The sequence below is a fragment of the Suricata suricatta genome, chromosome 3 (assembly GCF_006229205.1).
Source record: "Suricata suricatta isolate VVHF042 chromosome 3, meerkat_22Aug2017_6uvM2_HiC, whole genome shotgun sequence".
Lineage (NCBI taxonomy): Eukaryota > Metazoa > Chordata > Mammalia > Carnivora > Herpestidae > Suricata > Suricata suricatta.
The window spans coordinates 105,497,565-105,517,840 of record NC_043702.1 but is presented as its reverse complement, the minus strand read 5'-3'; the positions used below and the strand labels follow the sequence as shown (position 1 = coordinate 105,517,840).

Genomic DNA, 20,276 nt, shown 5'->3' with positions numbered 1-20,276 from the left:
CCTCAGTTCATTTTTACCCAGTACATCATGTTGGCTTCCAACACAAAAAAATTACAAGTTGTACTAAAAGAAAAGAAACACATTTTGACGAGACAGAGCAAAGATTAGAACAAGACTCTGTTATGGCAGAGGTATGGAAACTGCCAAACTGGGACTTTAAGGAAATTATGGCTCATACACTATGATCTTTAATGGAAAAATGGACAATGTGCAAGAATAAATGGGCAAAATAAGTAGAGAGATGAAAACAAATGGATGTTCTAGAAATCAAAAACACTGGAACAGAAATGAAGAATGCCTTTGATGAACTCATCACTAGACTAGACACTAACCCAAAAAAGATCCAATCAGCTTAAAGATATGTCAATAGACACTTCCAAAACTGAAATGCAAAGGGAAACAAGAATGAAAAAGATGAAACAATATCCAAGAACTGCGGGAAAATTCCAGAAAGGGTAAAATATGCATCATGGGAATACCAAAATAAGAAAGAAATAAGACATAGTTGAAAGAATAATGGTTGAGAATTTCCTAAAATTAATCTCAGTCATCAAATCTCAGATACAGAACACCAAGGATGATAAATACCAGAAAATCTACATCTAGGCATAACATTTCAAACTGCAGAAATCAAACACAAAGAGACAATCTTGAAAGAAACCAGAGGGAGAAAATACCTTACCTATACAGAAACAAAAGTAAGAATTACATCAAACTTCTCACACAAGCATGAAGAGAGTGCTTTGAAATATTTAAACTGTTGAAAGAGGGGCGCCTGGGTGGCTCAGTCAGTTAAGCGTCGGCTTCAGCTCAGGTCATGATCTCACGGTTCATGGGTTCGAGACCCGCATCCGGCTCTGTGCTGACTGCTAGCTCAGAGCCTGGAACCTGTTTCAGATTCTGTGTCTCCCTCTCTCTCTGACCGTCCCCTGCTCGCGCTGTCTCTCTCTGTCTCTCAAAAAATAAATAAAAAACATTAAAAAAAATAAACTATTGAAAGAAAAGAACTGCCAATCTAGAATTCCGTACTCAGCAAATTATCCTTGAAAGATGGAAAAGTAAAGGCTTCCTCAGAAACAAATAGACAGAAGTTGTCACCAGTAGACTTGCCTCACAAGAAATGTTTTTTTTTAATGTTTTTCTTTTTAATGTTCTTTAATGTTATTCAGAGCATGAGAGGGGGAGGGGCAGAGAGAGAAGGAGACACAGAACCGGAAGCAGGCTCCAGGCTCTGAGCTAGCTGTCAGCACAGAGCCTGACGTGGGGCTCGAACCCACAAATGTGAGATCTGACCTGAGCCGAAGTTGGAGGCTTAACCGCCTGAGCCACCCAGGCGCCCCTCACAAGAAATGTTAAGTGAAATTCTTTAGAGAAAAGAAAAAGTATGTAAGTCAGAAACTCAAATCTACATAAAGGGAGGGAAGAAGTAAATCAAGGTAGTGTGAAAACTTTTACTTTATATTTAACATTGGAGGATGGTTGACATCAGCGTTATGTTAGTTTCAGGTGTTACTTGACAGGTCTATACATCATGCAGTGCTCACCATGAGAAGTGTGGTTACCATCTGTCACTGCACAAAGGTATCACAATGTTATTAACTACATTGCCTATGCTGTTTTTTTCATCCCTGTGACCTATTTATCTTATAACTGGAAGTTTGTGCCTCTTACTCTCCTTCACCTGTTTTGCCTCCTCCTCTCTAGCAACCACCACCAGTTTGTTCCCTGTATTTATGAGAGTGTTTCTCTTTTATGTATGTGTGTTTGTTTTCTTTTTTTTAAATTCCACATATAAGTGAAGCCATATGGTATTTGTCTTTCTCTGACTTATTTCATTGGAATAATACACTCTAGGTCCATCCATGTTGTTATGAATGACAAGATTTCATTCTTTTTTGTGGCTAATGTTCCACTGTATGTATGTATCTATGTATGTATATGTGTGTGTGTGTGTGTGTATATATATATATATATATCACATTTATTTTATCCATTCATCTATCAGTGGACACCTAGGTTGCTTGGATATATTGGCTGTTGTAAATAATGCTGTGATAGGGGTGCATATATCTCTACAAATGACTATTTTTGTTTTCTTGGTAAATAACCAGCAATGGAATTACTGGATTGTCTGGTATTTTTATTTTTAATTTAAAAAATATTAAACATTTATTTAGTTTTGAGAGATACTGAGACAGAGCATGAGCAGGGAAGGGCAGAGAGAGAGGGAGACACAGAATCTGAAGCAGGCTCCAGGCTCCAGGCTGTCACCCCAGTGCCTGATACAGATCTTGAACTCACTAACTGCGAGATCATGACCTGAGCCAAAGTCGGCTGCTTAACTGACTGAGCCACTCAGGCATTCCTCAATTTTTAATTTTTTGAGGAACCTCCATACTGGTTTCCAGAGTGGCTGTACTAATTTACTTTCCCACCAATAGTGCACAAGGGTTCCCTTTTTTCCACATCCTTGCTAACACTTTTATTTCTTGTCTATATTAAAAGATTAAAATCATCTAATTTTTTTATTCTCAATTGATCTAACAGGTAACAGTTTGTTCCAAATAATAATTGTGATTATAGCTTATGGATAAGTGAAATGAATAACTAAAATATTATAAAAGATAAGAGAGAATTGGGAATACTCTGTTATAAAGTAATTGCACTTTCCATGAAGTGCTATAGTATTATTTGAAAGAGGATTTGAATTAGATGTAAAAGTATATTAAAAACTGAAGGGAAACACAATTAAAATGTTCTCCCAGACAAACTAACCAAGGGCAATGGATAGAAAACAATGTCTACTTTATAAATAAAGAGACAGATTAAAAGTAAAGGGATAAAGAAAGATATACTATGCCAAGACTAATCCGAAGAAAGTTGGAGTAGCTATATTAATTTCAGCCAAAACAGACCTTAGAGGAAAACAATTATGAGGCATAAAAAGAGGTTCACATAATGATAAAGGGGTCAGTTCTTTAAGAAGACATGGCAATACTTAATATATTTGCACCTAACAACATAGCATCAAAATGTGTAAAGGAAAAACTGATAGACACACAAAGAGAAATAGAGGAATTCATTCTTACTTTTCAAATTCATTCTATTAGTAATTGACAGATCCAGCAGACATAAAATGAGGAAGGGCATGAATAGTACCACTAATCAGCTAGACCTATTTGACATCTATAGAATACTTCATCCAGTGACAGCAGAATACACATTCTCCTCAAGCTCACCTGGAATTTTCACTAAGATTGGTCACATTCTTGGCCATAAACCAGCCCATAAGAATAGAATTAAAAGAATAGAAATCATACAATGCCTGCTCTCAAACCATGATGGAATTAAACTAGAAATTAATAACAGAAAGACAGCTGGAAAACTCCAAATTATTTGGATATTAACAGCACACTTTTAAGTACCACATAGCTTAAAGAACCTCAAGAGAAATTTAAAATATTTTCAATTAAATGAAAATGAAAAATTCAATTTATCAAAATTTGTGGGATACAGCAAAAAGGTATTAGAGGGAAATTTACAGCACAGAATGCATATATTAAAAAAATAAGAAAGACCTAAAATTGAGGCACTTGGGTGGCTCAGTTGGTTGAGCAAACCACATCGACTCAGGTCATGATCTCATGGTTCATGGGTTCCAGCCCTGTATCAGGTTCACTGCTGTCAGTGCAGAGCCACTTTAGATCCTCTGTTCCACTCTCTCTGCCCCTTTCCTGCTCATGCTCTCTCTCTTCCCAAAATAAATAAAGTTAAAAAAAGAAAGACCTAAAAATCAATGTTTTCACACCTTACAAAACTAGAAAAAGGAGAGTAAATTAAATAAAAAGTAATCAGAAGAAAAGAAATAATAAAAGTTGGAGCAGAAATCAATGAAATTGATTGAAACTGGTGAAATAGGAAGTCAATAGAGGAAATCAACCAACCCTAAAGCTTGTTCTTAGAAGATCAATAAAATTGATAAACCTCTAGCCATGTTAATGTAGGCAGAAAGAGAGAAGCCACATATAACTAATATCAAAAATGAAAGAGGAACCATCCTTACTGATCCCAAGGTCATTAAAAGGATAATGAAGAAATGTTATGAACAACTCTATGCTCACAAATTTGATAACCTAGATAAAATGGACCAATTAAGACACAGTCTGCCATAACTCACACAAAAATAGTGTGAAAGCACCAAACCCAGATGGGTTCACTATTGAATTCTACCATACATCTAAGGAATAAATTATATCTTTTGTATACAATATGTTTCAAAAATAGAAGAACATGGAATGCTTCCCAACTTGTTTTATGAGATAAAAGATATTACAAGAACGAAAAACTACAGACCAATATTTCCCATGAAACAGATGCAAAAATTCTCAACAAAATATTAACAAATCAAATCCAACAATGCATAAAAAGAATTGCACATCACAGTTAATTGATTCTGGGTATACAAGCCAACTTCAACACTGCAAAATCAATTAATGCTATTCATCACATCAGCATTCTGAAGAAGAAAAATCACATGATCATATCACTAGATGTGGGCATACTTTACAAAATCCAACACCCACTTAGATAAAAACTCTCAGTAAACTAGGAGTAGAGAAAAACTTACTCAGCTTGATAAAAAATATCTACAAAAAAACTAAAGTTAACATTTTACTTAGTTTTGAGAAATGATACTTTCCCACTAAGGTCAGAACAGTCAAGGATGTCTAATCTCACTACTGGTGTTCAATATTATACTGAAGTCCTAGTAATGCAATAAGACAAGGAAAGAAAATATAGATTGGGGAAAAAGAAGTAAAACTTTGTTCACAGACGACGTGATTGTCTATCTAGAAAATCCCAAAGAGTCAACAACAAAAACTCTCCTTGAATGAATAAAGTTTGCAGGATACAAAGCTAATATACAAAAGTCAATAGCTTTCTTTTACAGCAGCACTGAAAAATCGGGATTGTGAATTTAAAACACAATTGTCATTGACATTAACATCCCCCCAAATGAAATATTTAGGTATACATCTAACACGTAGATATGTAGAAGAACTATATGAGAAAAACTATAAAATTCTCATGAAAGAAATGAAGGATCTGAATAAATGAAGAGACATTCGATTACATGAATAGGAAGACCCAATACTGTCAAGATGTCAATTCTTACCAACTTGATCTATACTTTAAGCACAATCCTCATCAAAATCCCATTAAGTCATGTTATGGATATTGGCAAATGGATTCTAAAGTTGATATGGAGAGGCAAAAAACTCAGAATAGCCTATACAATACTGGATGAAAAAAACAAAATTGGAGGTCATCACTATTTGGCTTTAATAAATACTATAAAGCTATAAAGTATGGTATTAGTGAACAAACAGACAATGGAAGAGAGTAAAGAGTTCAGAAATAGATCCACACAAATATAGTCTACTTATTGCTGACAAAGGATCAGAGGGAGTTCAGTGGATAAAGGATAATCCTTTTCAATAAATGGTTCTGGAATGCCTGGACATCCATATGTAAAAAAAAGAAATGAATCTAGACATAGACCATACATATTTTACAAAAATTAATTCAGTGGGTGCCTGGGTGGCTCAGTCGGTTGGACATCCAACTTTGGCTCAGGTCATGATCTCACGGTTCATGGGTTTGAGTCCCACATCAGGCTCTGTGCTAACCACTAGCTCAGAGCCTGGAGCCTGCTTAGAATTCTGTGTCTCTTCCTCTCTCTGCCCCTCCCCTGTTCATGTTCTGTCTCTCTCTGTCTCTCAAAAATAAATAAAATGTAAAAAAAAAATTTAAGCAACAAAAAATTAATTCAAAATGAATTAAGACCAAAATGAAAAACTCAAGACTATAAGACTTTTAGAAAATAATTAGGAGAAAATCTAGGCGAACTTAGGTGTGGGATGAATTTTCATATACAATTCCACAAGCACACTCCATGATAAAAGTAACCAATAACTTAGACTTCATTAAAATTAAAGACTGCCAATAAAATGAAAAGGCAAGGCACAGACTGGGAGAAAATGTTTGAAAATGCATATTCGATAAAAGGTATATTGTTAAGATTATATATATACATATATAATATATATACACTCAACAATAAGAAAATAATCCAAGTTTTAAAATGGGCAAAAGATCTGAACAGACACCTTATCAAAGAAGATATACAGATGGCAAATAAGCATTTGAAAGATGCACAACATTATATGTGAATAGGGAATTGCAAACTAAAATAACAACGAGATACCACTATACACTTATTAGAATGGCAAAAATCTAAAACACTGACAACACCAATTGCTGATGAGGATGTGCAGCAACAGGAATTCTCATTTATTGTTGGTGGGAATGTAAACTGATATAGCCACTTTGTAAGACAGTTCAATGGTTTCTTATAAACTAAACATAGTCTTACCATATAATCCAGCAATCATGTTCCTTGGCATTTTCCCAAACATTAATTTATATTCACACAGAAACCTGCACACAGGTGTTTTTAGCAGCTTTATTTATAATTACCAAAACTTGGAAGCAACCAAGAAGTCCTTCAGTAGGTGAATGAATGGATAAACAAACCGTGGGACATCCAGACAGGTGAATATTCTTCATTAATAAAAAGAAATGAGCTATCAAGAAGTGCATTTGCTTAGTGAAAGAAGCCAATTTGAAAAAGTTGCGTACTGTATGATTCCAAGTGTATGACATTTTGGGAGAGGCAAAAATATGGAGATAGTAAAAACATTAGTGGTTGCTAAGGGTCAGAGGAAAGAAGAGAGGGATGAGTTGCTGAACCACAGGGGAATTTAGGGCAGTGAAACTATTTTTTAGGATACTGTAATGTTGAATACATATCATTATACATTTGTCAAGACACATACAATGTACAACACAAAGACTGAGCTATAAGGTAAACTATGGACAGTTAATAATACTGTATTAATATTGACTCATCAGTTGCAACAAATGTACCACAGTAATGCAAGATGTTAATAAGGGAAATTGAAGGAAGGAAGGGGGACCAATATATGGGAAATCCCTGTATCTTCTATTCAATTTTTCTGTAAAATTGAACTTCTTAAAAAGGCTATTAATGTTTTTATTTTTTAAAAGGATTTTGCTTTAATTCCTGTTAGTTAACACACAATGTTATATGAGTTTCAGGTGTACAATATAGTGATTCAATAATTCCATACATTACCTGCTGCTCACTACATGTGCCCTTCTCCCCATCACCTGTTCTACCTACCTACCTCCCCCCACCTACCTCCCCCTCTGGTAACCATTGGTTTGTTCTCTATAGTTAAGAGTCCGTTTCTTGGGTTGCCTATCTTTTTTTTCCCCTTTGCTCATTTGTTTTGTTTGTTAAATTCTACACCTGAATGAAATCATATGGTATTTGTCTTTCTCTTACTGACTTATTTCACTTAGCATAATAGTCTCTATAGAAATTTTATAATTATTTGCTTTAGTTCTGTGAATAATGCTATTTGTATGGATAGAGATTGCATTGATCCGTAGATTGCTTTGGGTATGGACAATGTATGGACATTTTAACTATATTAATTCTTCCAACCCATGGTCATGGCATACCTTTCTTTTTGTTCTGGTCATCTTCAGTTTCTATCATCAGTGTCTTACAGTTTTCAGAGTATAAGTGTTTCACCTCCTTGGTTTAATTTCTTCTTAGGTGGGTTTTTTGGAGTGTAATTTTAAATTGGATTGTTTTTTAATTTTCTCTGCTACCTCATTAATAGTGTATGGGAATTGGAATAGATTTCTGTACATTAATTCTGTTTACTGAATTCATTGATCAGTTCTAATAGATTGTTGGTGGAGTCTTTAGGGCTTTCTATATATAGTATCATGTCATCTTCTGCAAATTGTAACAGTTTTATTCCTTCTCTATCAATGCAGATGCCTTTTATTGTTTATTATTTGTTGGTCTGATTGCTGCAGCCAAGACTTCTAGTACTATGTTGAATAAAAGTGTTGAGTGTGGACATCCTTGTCTTATTCCTGATCTTAGAGGAAAAGATTTCAGTTATTCACCATTATTACATGTTGTTAACTGTGAGTTTTTCCTATATGGCCATTATTTTTATTTTTTTAATGTTTTAATTTTTTATTATCTTTTTTTAAAAAAATTTTGAGACAGAGGGAGAAAGAAAGAGCATGCACAGGAGGGGCAGAGAGAGAGAGGGAGACAGAGATACTCCCAAGCACTGAGAGCACAGAGCCCTATGTGGGGCTCGAACTCACAAACCATGAGATCATGATCTGAGCTGAAATCAAGAGTCAGATGCTTGACCAGCTAAGCCACCCAGATACCCCTATGTGGCCATTATTATGCTGAGAGGTTTTTTTTTTTAAATCATGACTGTATATTGTATTTTATCAAATGTTTCTTTTGAATTTATTGAGATGATAATATGTTTTTTTCCCCTTTCTCATTTTTTTCAATGTTTTATCCATTTATTTTTGAAGAGGGGAAGAGGCAGAAAGAGAGGGAGACCCAGAATCTGGAGCAGTCTCCAGGCTCTGAGCTGTTAGCACAGAGCCTGGTGGGGCTTGAACCCATGAACCACAAGATCACGACCTGCGCCAAAGTCGGGTGCTTAGCTGACTGAGCCACTCAGGTGCCCGTCCCCTTTCTCTTATTAATGTGATGTATCACATTGACTTGTTAATCTTGAACCACTCTTGCAACCTGGAATAAATCCCATTTGTTTGTGGTGGATGACTTTTTAAATGTATTGTTGAATTTGGCTTGCTAATATTTTGTTGAAGATGTCTGCATCTATATTAATCAGAGATGTTGGCCCGTGGTTTTCCTTTTTTGTAGCGTCTTTGTCTGGTTTTCATATGAGGGTAAGGCTGGTCTCAGAATGAATTTGGAAGATTTCCTTCCTCTGCTATTTTTCGGAATAATTTGCAAAGAATAGGTATAAACTCTTCTTTAAAAAATGGTAGAATTCATCAGTAAAGCCCTTTGGTCCTTTTTTTGTCGGGAGGTTTTTAATTATTATTACTGATTCAGTTTCATTACAAGTAATTGTTCTGTTCAAATTTTCTATCTCTTTCTGATTCAGTTTTGGAAGATGGTATATGTTTCTAGGAATTTATCCATTTCTTCTAGGTTGTCCAATTTGTTGGCATATAATTTTTTATCATATTCTCTTTTATGTTTCTGTAGTGTCTGTTATTTTTCTTCTTTTATTTATGATTTTATTTATTTGAGTCCTCTTTTCTTCTTGATGAATATAGCTAAAAGTTCATCAATTCTGTTTATGTTTTCAAAACACCAGATCTTGGTTTTTCACTGGGCTTTTTTTTTTTTTTACTGTGTTTTTAGTCTTTATTTCATTATTTCTTGTCTAATATTTATTATTCCCCTTTTCTACTAGCTTTGGGCTTTGTTTGCTCTTCTTTTCCTGGCTCCTTTAGGTATGAGTCGGTTGTCTATTTGAGATTTTTCTTATTTCTTGAGGTAGACCTGTATCGTGTCCCTCTTAGAGCTGCTTTTGCTGTGTCCCAAAGATACCTGACTGTTGTGTCTTTATTTTTATTTGTCTCCATGTATTTGTTGGTTTCCTCTTTGATTTCTTAGTTGACACATTCATCATTTAGTAGCATGGTGTTTAGCCTGCATGTTTTCTTTTTATTCTTTCCGGATTATTTTTTGTATTTGATTTCTAGTTTGATACTGTTGTGGTTGGAAAAGATACTTGATATGATTTCAGTCTTCTTAAATATTTGGAGACTTGTTTTGTGTGTCAGTGTGGTCAATCCTGGGGAGTGCTCCATGTGCACTTGAGAAGAATGTGCATTCTATTTGTTTTGGGTGGAATGTCCTGTATCTGTCAGGTTTATTTAGTGTAATATGCTATTCAAAACCACTGTTTCTTTGTTGATTTTCTGTCTGGATGATCTATCCATTGGTATAAGTAGAGTGTTAAATTCCCCTAGTATTATTATATTACTGTCAATTTCTTCCTTTATGTCTGTTAATATTTGCTTTATTTATTTAGGTCCTCTTATAGATAGATAAGAATATATAGATTTTATAATTGTTATTATTTTCTTGGTGGATTGACCCCTTTATCATTATGTATTGTCCTTCTTTATCTCTTGCTATAGTCTTTATTTTATTTTATTAAAAAATTTTTTAATGTTTTTTATTTATTTTTGAGAGACAGAGAGAGACAGCACAAGCAGGGGAGGGTCAGAGAGAGAGGGAGATACAGAATCTGAAGCAAGCTCCAGGCTCTGAGCTAGCTGTCAGCACAGTTTTTTGTTTTGTTTTGTTTTGCTTTCACCTATATACCATATATTTTTCTATTGTAGTCTGTATTGTCTAGGTCTAAAGTAAGTCTCTTGTAGGCAGCAAATACGTGGGTCTTGTGTACTTTTTAAAATCCATTTAGTCACCCTATGTCTTTTAATTTGAGCATTTAGTCCATTTACATTTTTAAGTGTATTTATTTATTTTGAGAGAGAGCGTGTGAGCAAGAGGGGGTCAGAGGGAGAGAGAGAAAGAGAGAATCCCAAGCAGGCTCCACACTTAGTATGGAGCCTGACACAGGGCTCAAACCCAGGAACCATGAGATCATGACCTTAGCTGAAGTCAAGAGCTGGACACTCAACCAACTGAGCCACCTAGGTGTCCCTAGTCCATTTACATTTAAAGTACTCATTGCCATTTTGTTAATTGTTTTTCTGATTGTGTTTGTAGCTCCTCTCTCTGTTTCTTCTTCTCTTGCTCTCTTCTCTTGTGGCTTGGTGACTTTCTTTAGTGTTATTGCTTGGATTCCTTTCTCTTTATTTTTGTGTATCTATTGTAGGTTTTTTTTTTTAATTTTTTTTTGTTTTATTTATTTTTGATACTGAGAGAGACAGAGCATGAGAGGGGGAGGGGCAGAGAGAGAAGGAGACACAGAACTGGAAGCAGGCTCCAGGCTCTGAGCTAGCTGTCAGCACAGAGCCCGATGCGGGGCTCGAACCCACGAACGTGAGATCTGACCTGAGCCGAAGCCGGAGGCTTAACCGACTGAGCCACCCAGGCGCCCCTATTGTAGGTTTTTTATTTGTGGTTACCATTGGTCTCATAGATAACATTTTATGTGTATAGCAGTCTATATGAAGTTGATGGCCCCTTAATTTCAAGGACACTCTAAAATCACTAAATTTTTACTCTCCCCTCCTCCCTTTTATGTGTATGGTGTTATGCTTTATATCGTTCTATTTTGTGTATACCATGACTAATTTTTATAGATATAATTATTCTTACTACTTTTGTGTTTTAATCTCCATACTGGCTTTTATAAGTGATTATAAATATATAAATAAATTATATTATAAATATATGATTATGTTATAATATTATAAATATATAATTATATTATATATAAATTATATATTACTTGATGTTTGCTTTTACCTGTAAAATTTTTCCTTTTGTAATTCTCTTACTTCTAGTGTAATAACCTCCCTCCCCTTCGCACTTTAAAGAATTCCCTTTAACATTTATTATGAGACTGGTTTAGTGGTGATTAACTTCCTTTAACTTTCGTTTGCCAGGGAAACTATCTCTCCTTCTATTCTGCATGATAACCTTGCTAGATAGAGTATTCTTGGTTGGAATTTTTTTTCCCTTTCAGCACTTTGAATGCATCATGCTACTCCTTTCTCGCCTGCAGTTTCTGCTGACAAACCAGCCCGTTACCAGCTTGGTTCTTTATTCAACCAGAAATGGAAAACATTTTCTGGTAGGAAAAAATATATAATCTTTGGTTGCTCTAATTCCTTTTTAAATGAGTTTCTGCATTATATAAGAATTATAAGGCAGGCAAAAAAATAATAATAAGCAACAATCAAGGAGAAAAGAGCCAATATATGCACACCCACAGATAGACCCACAATGTATTAAAGAAGACAGAGAAAACAGTGGGCCAAATGGGTGGAAAGGTGAAGATTTTCTCAGAGAAATAGAAGATGCAAAGACAAATCATGTGGACATCCTGGAACTGAAACTTTGATATCTGAAATTAATAACTTATTGCACAGCTTTCACAGAGATTGGACACAGAAGACAGATTAGTGAACTTGAAGGCAGATCGATAGAAACTCTTCAAATCAACAAGAGGAGAGAGAGAGAGAGAGAGAGAGAGAGAGAGAGAGAGAGAGAGGAAGGAAGGAAGGAAGGAAGCAAGCAAAGAAAAATGTGGAGGGATGAGATGGCAGACTGACTCCTCATATGAAGTCCTCTGCACCATGTGATTGTTTAACCACATACATGATTTTTTTAAACTAGGGGAGAACGTGCAATGCTTTGCTGCCTGATGAGAGGTTCTGTGGGACGGTTAGCGACGAACTCTGACCCTTGTGCTCCTTGCACGGGGGTGGGGGAGGGGTGCCGGGGAAAGGACATGGGCTATAAACCAGGGGACCTGGGCTTCAGGCCTAGCTCTCCTACCAACTTGCTGTGTGATCTGGGTTTGCTTGCCTTCCAATTGAGGGACAACTGATGAGTATGTGCCCCAATATGCCGAGGTAACTGGACCACAAACAGCATGGATTCTCTGGAACCACGCTGGGCTTGTTGCTATCCAGTTCCTGCAGACCAGCTTTGGCACACGCACCTTGTCTTGGGAGAGCAGCTGGGCCCCATCCCACATCGCTCTTTCGTCACAGAAGCAGGAGTCGGGAGGTCGCATGGCAGCGGTGCGTCAGCCTTTAGAACGCCGCGCTGCCATAGCCAGCCCCCTTGGGCTCCAGCCCCTGCCTTAACCTGGGAACACCCTCACCTGCCCCCTCACCCCGCTAATTCCTTGCTCTGCCGAGGTCTCTCTGGGCGTGGCATTCAGTAAAAACCCTTGCCTGGAGCCCAACAAAGGTGGGGGCGGATCCTCATGGTCTCCATACTCACCATGTGAGTTTGGGAAGTAGTTTAATCTCTCTGAGCTTCAGTTTTCCTCATCTGGGTAAAGTGGGAGAGTGACAGCATGCATCTTTTAAGATCGCCTAGAGGATTAAATCAAACAGTGCATACAAAGGGTCTAGAAAAATCTCTGGTCCTTAACACAGGTCCAGGTAAACAGAGTCTGATTTAAGAACTTCTGAGAACTAGAAAGATTATGTGTTTCTCCTCCCCACATACATAATTTAAAGTTAAAATAATGCTAAACCACAAAATAAGTGCAATGAAGTACATCAAAATTCTGAGTTTCCCATGATGACTACATTCTTTTTTTTTTTTAAGAGTTGTGTTTTTACATAATCTCCATACTCAACTTGAGGCTCGAACTTATAACTCTGAGCCAGCCAGACACCTCCATGATGACTACCTTCAATGCCTTTTTTTCTTTCTTCACAGATTTTTTTTAAAAACTCACTTCAACTGTTTCGGTGACCTAAGTGTCTGCTTGTTTGGCCTCAGAGACAGACCAGCAGCCCCTGGACGGGAGGAGGTGAGGAATGACCTACCATGTGAAAACATCCTGAGCAGAGAGGGCAGGCACTGCCCTCTGCCTGTCCCTCTATGTCCAGTCCTGGCTGAGCCCCCTGGAGCTCCCACCAGGGCTGCAGCTGGGGCCAGGCCAAGGAGCACCGGCTCCAGGGGATCCTGCCAAGGGACAAGGCTGAAGTTGGCTAATGATTGACCTATGCAAATATTGACAGAGCCTAGGTCCTGCCATTGCCTAACTGTACCTGACTCCTCTCCCTCACCTGCAACCTGGCTCCTTGTCACAGAGGACAGAACAGGGACTTTGAAGCCTACCATTTCCATGAGGGACAGCTTAGGGCATCCCTCTGAGACTTTTCCTTGTCATTAGTATGGAGACAGTCAGCAGCTCCATCCTCTGGTCGCTGTGAGACAGCCACCACCATGGGCAGCTGAGTGAGGGGATAGGTACGACCGCTCTTCCCCCTGCTCTCAGCCTGCAGCCTCCCCTGAGGCCCGTGGGGCTGGTCAGCCATCCCTTCCCTGGAGCCCAGCTCCCTGTGTAGCCTCTCCTGGCATCCCCTGGGACTTGGCCCAGCTATTCCTGGGCCTGTGCTCACCAGCTCACCAGCCCCAGCATCCCACACCTCCCCCCCAGCTCTCCCTGGTCCTCCTGGACTCAGGTTAGTTAGGAGTTCCCATCTGTCCCTCCACCCCTGCTCTGCCCGCATAAGCTGGGTGGACAGCTCTTGGGGAGGCAGAAACCCCACCCCCTCCCCCCAGCAGCCCCAGATCCAGGAGTCTGTACGTATGGCTGGCTTCCACTGGAAGGCTGAACTCTTCCTGTACGGATGACTCTAGCCTGTACGGATCTCTCCCGTCTCTGAGGAGGTATTAGTTACTGTGACCCTCAGTCCTGGTCTCTGCGTGAAGGAGTAAGGAAAGGGGAGGGAGGAGCTTACCGAGGGCTTTACTTCCAGGCTGCAGGCGCTGCGAGTTTTCATTTTATTTGATTCTTACAACCACTAGGGATGTAGGGGATATGAACCCAAGTTCTTAGACGAGGAAATAAAAGTTCAGGGTGAGGAAGCAAGCCTTAGGCACCAACTGGGAGCTATCTATGGCACTAAATATAAAATGAGCTGGGCAGCTGTTGCTCTTTTTTGTTCTTTTTGTTCATTTGGAGGACAAAGTTGTTTAAGATGGGAACTGCCTGTTCTTTAAAAGTTTGGTAGAACTCACACAATGTGTGGCTGAGGCTTTGGAGGAGACAAGGGATGGATTTCAGCACCATTTCAATTTTCTGCTGTGTTTTCAGGAAGGTATTTTTTTAAAAAATTTTAAACGTTTTTATTCAAAGAGAGCAGAACGCTAGTGGCAGGTGTGGGGATGGGCAGAAAGAGAGGGAGACACAGAATCCGAAGCAGGCTCCAGGCTCTAAGCTGTCAGCACAGAACCTGACATGGGGCTCAAACCCACGAACCGTGAGATCATGACCTGAGCCAAAGTTGGACACTGAGCCACCCAGGCGCCCCAGGAATGTATCCATTTCATTTATGTTTTCAAATTTATTAACTTATAGCAAAAACAGTTCCTAACCACTGAGCCAGTCAGGAACTCCTTCAGCAAAACAGTTCCTAATTCCCTCTCCTTTCTGTTTTATTTTGTGATTTTCTTTTCTTATTGAGATATAATTGACATTTAACATTATTTGTTTCAGGTATACAAAATAATGATTTAATATATGTATATGTTTACAAATAATCACCCCAATAAGTCTAGTTAACATCCATCACCACACATAGTTACAAATGTTGCTTGAATGAGAACATTCAAGATCTACTTTCTTAGCAGCATTCAAATATACAATACAGTATTATTAACTATTATCACCATGCATCCTCAAGATTTACTTATTTCATAACTGGAAATTTGTTCCTTTTATACCCCTTCATCCATATTTCCCACCCCCAAATCCTCTCTTCTGGGAACTGCCAATCTGTTCTCTGTGTCTATGAGTTTGGTGTTTTGGTTGGATATTTTATTTTTTTAGATTCTACATATAATTGAGAAACTATGGTATTTATATTTCTCTGACTTATTTCACTTAGTATAGTAACCACAGGCACCTTCTTTTTATAGCTGAATATTCCATTTTTGTGACCATGTGCTTGTGTATATGTATGTGCATCATGTCTTCTTTGTCCATTCATCCATCGAAGGACGTTAAGATTGCTTCTAGGTCTTGACTCTTACAAATAAGGCTGCAAAAAACATGGTGGTGCAGACAACTTTTTAAGTTAATGTTTTCCTTCCTTTGGATAAATACCCAGAAATGAAATTATTGGAGCATATGATATTTCTATTTTTAGTTTTTTGAGGAACTTCCATGTTGTTTTCCCCAGTGGCTGTAGTAGTTTGCATTCCCACCGACAGTGCATGAGGGTTCCCTTTTCTCCACGTTTGCCAACACTTATTATTTCTTGTCTTTTTGATACTAGCCATTCTAACAGGTATGAGATGTTATCTCATTATGGTTTTGGTTTGTACTTCCCTGATGGTGAGTGATGTTGAGCACCTTTTCACATACCTGTTGGCCATTTGTATGTCTTCTTTGGAAAAAGATCTGTCAGAGCCTCTGTTTATTTTTTATTCGGATTGGTTTTTTGCTGTTGAGTTATAAGAGCTCTTTATGTATTTTGGCCATTAATCCCTTATCAGATATATGATTAGCAAGTATTTTCTCCCATTCAGTGGCTGTCTTTTCATTTTGTTGGTGGTTTCCTTTGCTGTGCAGATGCTTTTTAGTTTTACTTATTTTTGGTTTTGCTACCCTTTACTTTTGGTGTTGAGTCCAAAATATTATTACTAAGAGTCATGTCAAATAGTTTACTACCTATGTTTTCTTCTAGGAACTTTATGATTTTAGGTCTTACATTTAAGACTTTAATCCATTATGCATTAATACTTGTGTGCAGGATAAGATAGTGGTCCAGTTTCATTCTTGTGCTTGTGCCTGTCCAATTTTCTCAATACTGTTTATTGAAGAGACTGTCCTTTCTCCACTGCATATTCTGCTCTCCTTGTAAATTAACTGATCACATATGCGTGGTTTTATTTCTGAGCTCTCTATTCTGTTCTGTTGACATTTTTTATGCCAAATATGTACTGTTTTGATTATGTAGCCTTGTAATGTAGTTTGAAATCAGAAAGTATGATGCTTCCAGCTTTGTTCTTCTTTCTCAAGATTGCTTTGGCAGTTTGAGGTCTTCTGTGGTCCCATATAAATTTTAGAATTTTTTTTCTATTTCTGTGAAAAATGCCATTGGTTTAATAGAAATTGCATTGAACCTGGAGATTTCCTTGAGTAATATGACATCTTTTTTTAAGTTTTTAAAAAATGTTTTTATTACTTATTTTTGAGAGAGAGAGAGAGAACGTGAGCAGGGGAGATCAGAGAGAGAGGGAAACACAGAATCCAAAGACAGGCTCCAGGCTCTGAGCCAGCTGTCAGCACAGACCCTGATGCGGGGCTCAAACCCACGAATGGTGAGATCATGACCTGAGCCGAAGCCAGACGCTCAATCGAGTGAGCCACCCAGGCGCCCCAATATGACATCTTAACAATATTAATTCTTTAAATCAATTCATTTAAATCATTGAACAGCCTTCCATTTATTTGTGTCTTCTCCACTTCTTTTATCAGTGTCTTATCATTTTCAGGTTTTTCAGCTCCTTGGTTATACTCATTCCTGAGAAATATTGTTTTGGGTATAATTGTAAATGGTGTTGTTTTCTTAATTTCTCTTTCTGGTAGCTCACTGTAGTACACAGAAATGCAACAGATTTTTGTATATTGATTTTGTATTGTGCAAATTTACTGATTTGTTGATTAGTTCTAACAGTTTTCTGGTGGAGTCTTCAGCATTTTCTATATATATCATGTCACCTGCATATAGTGGCAGTTTTACGCCTTCCTTTCCAAAACTGGATCACTTTTATTTCTTTTTGTTACTTCATTCTGTGGCTAGGACTTCCAGTATAACATTTAATAAAAATGACAAAGTGTATATCTGTGTCTTTTTCCTGATATTTGAGGAAAACCTCTCAGGTTTTTATCACTGAGTGTGATGTTAGCTGTGGGCTTGTCATGTATGTTTTTTATTATGTTGAGATACATTCCTTCCATACCCACTTTGACGAGAATTTTTATTATAAAAGGATGCTGAATTTTGTCAAATGCTCTTTTTTTTTTGTATCTATTGAGATGATCATAGGGTTTGATCCTTCATTTTGTTAATGTGATGTATCACACTGATTGATTTGCAGAGGTTGAACCTTCCTTCCATCCTTGGCATAAATCCCATTTGATCATTGTATGTGATCCTTTTAATGTGTTGTTGAATTTGGTGTGCTAGTATTTTCTTGAAAAGTTTTGCGTCTATGGTCATCAGAGATACTGGCCTATAATCTTCTTTTTGTGTTGTCCTTGTCTGGTTTTAGTATCAGGGTAATGCTGGCCTCATAAAATGAGTTTGGAAATATTTTTTCCTCTTCTAGTTTTTGGAAGTTTGAGAAGGATTGGTATTGATTCTTCCTTAAATGTTTGGTAGAACTTGCTGGTGAAGTTATCTGGTCCTAAATCTTGTTGGGATTTTTCTTTTTCTTTCTCTTTCTCTTTTTTTTTAAGTTGGCTCCCTGCCCAGCATGGAGCCCAAAGCAGAGCTTGAATCTCACAACTGAGATTAAGACCTCAGCTGAGATCAAGAGTCAGACACTTAACTGACAGAGCCACTCAGGCTCAGGGAGGTTTTTGAGTATTGACTCAATCTTCTTCTTCTTCTTCTTCTTTTTTTAGTGTTTATTTTATTTTTTGAGTGAGAGAGAGAGACAGAGTGTGAGGGGGGGAGGGGCAGAAAGAGAGGGAGACACAGAATCCCAAGCAGGCTTCAGGTTCTGAGCTGTCAGCACAGAGCCTAATGCGGGGCTCGAACTCATGAACCATGAAATCATGACCTGAGCCAAAGTCAGATGCTTAACTAACTGAGCTGCCCAGGTGCCCCTTCTTTTTTTTTTTTTAAATTTTTAATGTTTATTTATTTTTGAGAGAGAAAGAGACAGAATGTAAGTGGGGGAGGGGCACAAAGAGAGGGAGACACAGAATCTGAAGCAGTCTCCAGGCTCTGAGCTGTCAGCACAGTGCCCAATGCAGGGCTTGAACTCAAGAACCGTGAGATCATGACCTGAGCCAACCAGGTGCCCCCTTTTTTAAAATTTTTATTTATTTTTGAGAGAGAGAGAGCTCATGAGCAGGGGAGAGGGGCAGAGAGGGAGGGAGACAGATGATGTGAAGCAGGCTTCATGCTGACAGCAGTGAGCCCAGTGCAGGGCTCAAACTCATATGAACCATGAGGTCATGACCTGAGCCGAAGTCATATACTCAACCAACTAGCCACCCTGGCGCTCCTCCTTGATTCAATCTTCTCATGAGTAATTGGTTTGTTCAGACTTTCTGGGACGCTGGGGTGGCTCAGTTAGTTGAGTGTCTGACTTCGGCTCAGGTTATGATTTTGTGTTTTGCAGGTTTGAGCCGCACATCAGGCTCACTGCTGAGGGCTCAGAGCCTGCTTCGTATCTTCTGTCCCCCATCCCACCTCTCTGCCCCTCCCCCACTTGTGCTCTCTGCCTATTTCTCTCAAAATAAATAAATAAATTTTAAAAAATTGGTCTGTTCACAGTTTCTATTTCTTCATGATTCAGTCTTTGTAAGTTGTGTGTTTCTAGGAATTTATCCTTTTCTTCTAGGTTGTCCAATTTCTGGCATCTAATTGTTCACAGTGGCCTCTAAACCTTTCTATTTCTGTGGTATCCATTGTAATGTCTTCTCTTTCATTTCTGTTTGTATTTATTTGAATCCTCTTTTTCTTTCACAAAGTATTTGTTGAGTTTACTTTTTCAAAGAAATAGTTCTTAGTTTCATTTATCCTTTCAATGGTCTTTTTACTCTCATTTATTTCCTCTTTGATCTTTATTTCCTTCCTTCTAATAACTTTGGGCTTTGTTCTTTTTTTTAGTTTTTAAGGTGTAAAGTTAGGTTGATTGAGATCTTTCTTGCCTGTTGAGGTAGGCATTTATCACTGTGAACTTCCCTCTTAGAACTGCTTTTGCTGCATTCCTTAAGTTTTGGTATGCTGTATTTCCATTTTCATTTGAGTCATTGTATTTTTTCTTTCTCTTTTGATTTCTTCTTTGACTCCTTTAGTCTCCACAATTTTCTGAAATTTCCAGAGCTCTTCTTGTAATTAATTTCTAGTCTTATACCATTGTGATCAAAAAAGATGCTTGATATGATCTCAATCTTAAATGTATTAAGATTTATTTTGAGTCCTAGCATATGATCTCTCCTGGAGAATGTACCACGTGCACTTGAGAAGAATGTGTATTCTGTTACTTTTGGATAGAATGTTCCACATATGTCTGTTAGATCCATCTGGTCTAACATTTCATTTAAGACCAATGTTTTCTTATTGATATTCTATTTGGAGGATCTACCACATTGGTGAAAGTGGGGTATTAAAGTTGTCTACTATTATTGCATTGATGTCTATTTCTCCCTTTAGTTCTATTAATTTTTGCTATATTACATATATAATTTTTGCTATATTATATATAATTATCTATATATATTAATGTTTATTTATTTTTGAGAGAGAGAGAGAGAGAGTATGAGTGGGGGAGGGGTTGAGAGAGGAGGAGACAGAATCTGAACCAGGCTCCAGGCTCTGAGGTGTCAACACACAGACTAGTGAGGGGC

The 20,276-nt window shown here is 37.7% G+C and overlaps 1 long non-coding RNA gene across 1 annotated transcript in view; it reads left to right on the top strand.

Moving 5' to 3' along the window:
- Positions 1-12,778: 12,778 nt before the first annotated feature.
- The window catches only part of LOC115287934, a 16,264-nt gene continuing 8,766 nt past the window's right edge, over positions 12,779-20,276 (top strand). The window contains exons 1-2 of the long non-coding RNA XR_003906737.1: positions 12,779-12,949; positions 13,394-13,487. This is a non-coding gene — a long non-coding RNA (uncharacterized LOC115287934). The remainder of the gene's footprint in view (positions 12,950-13,393; positions 13,488-20,276) is intronic.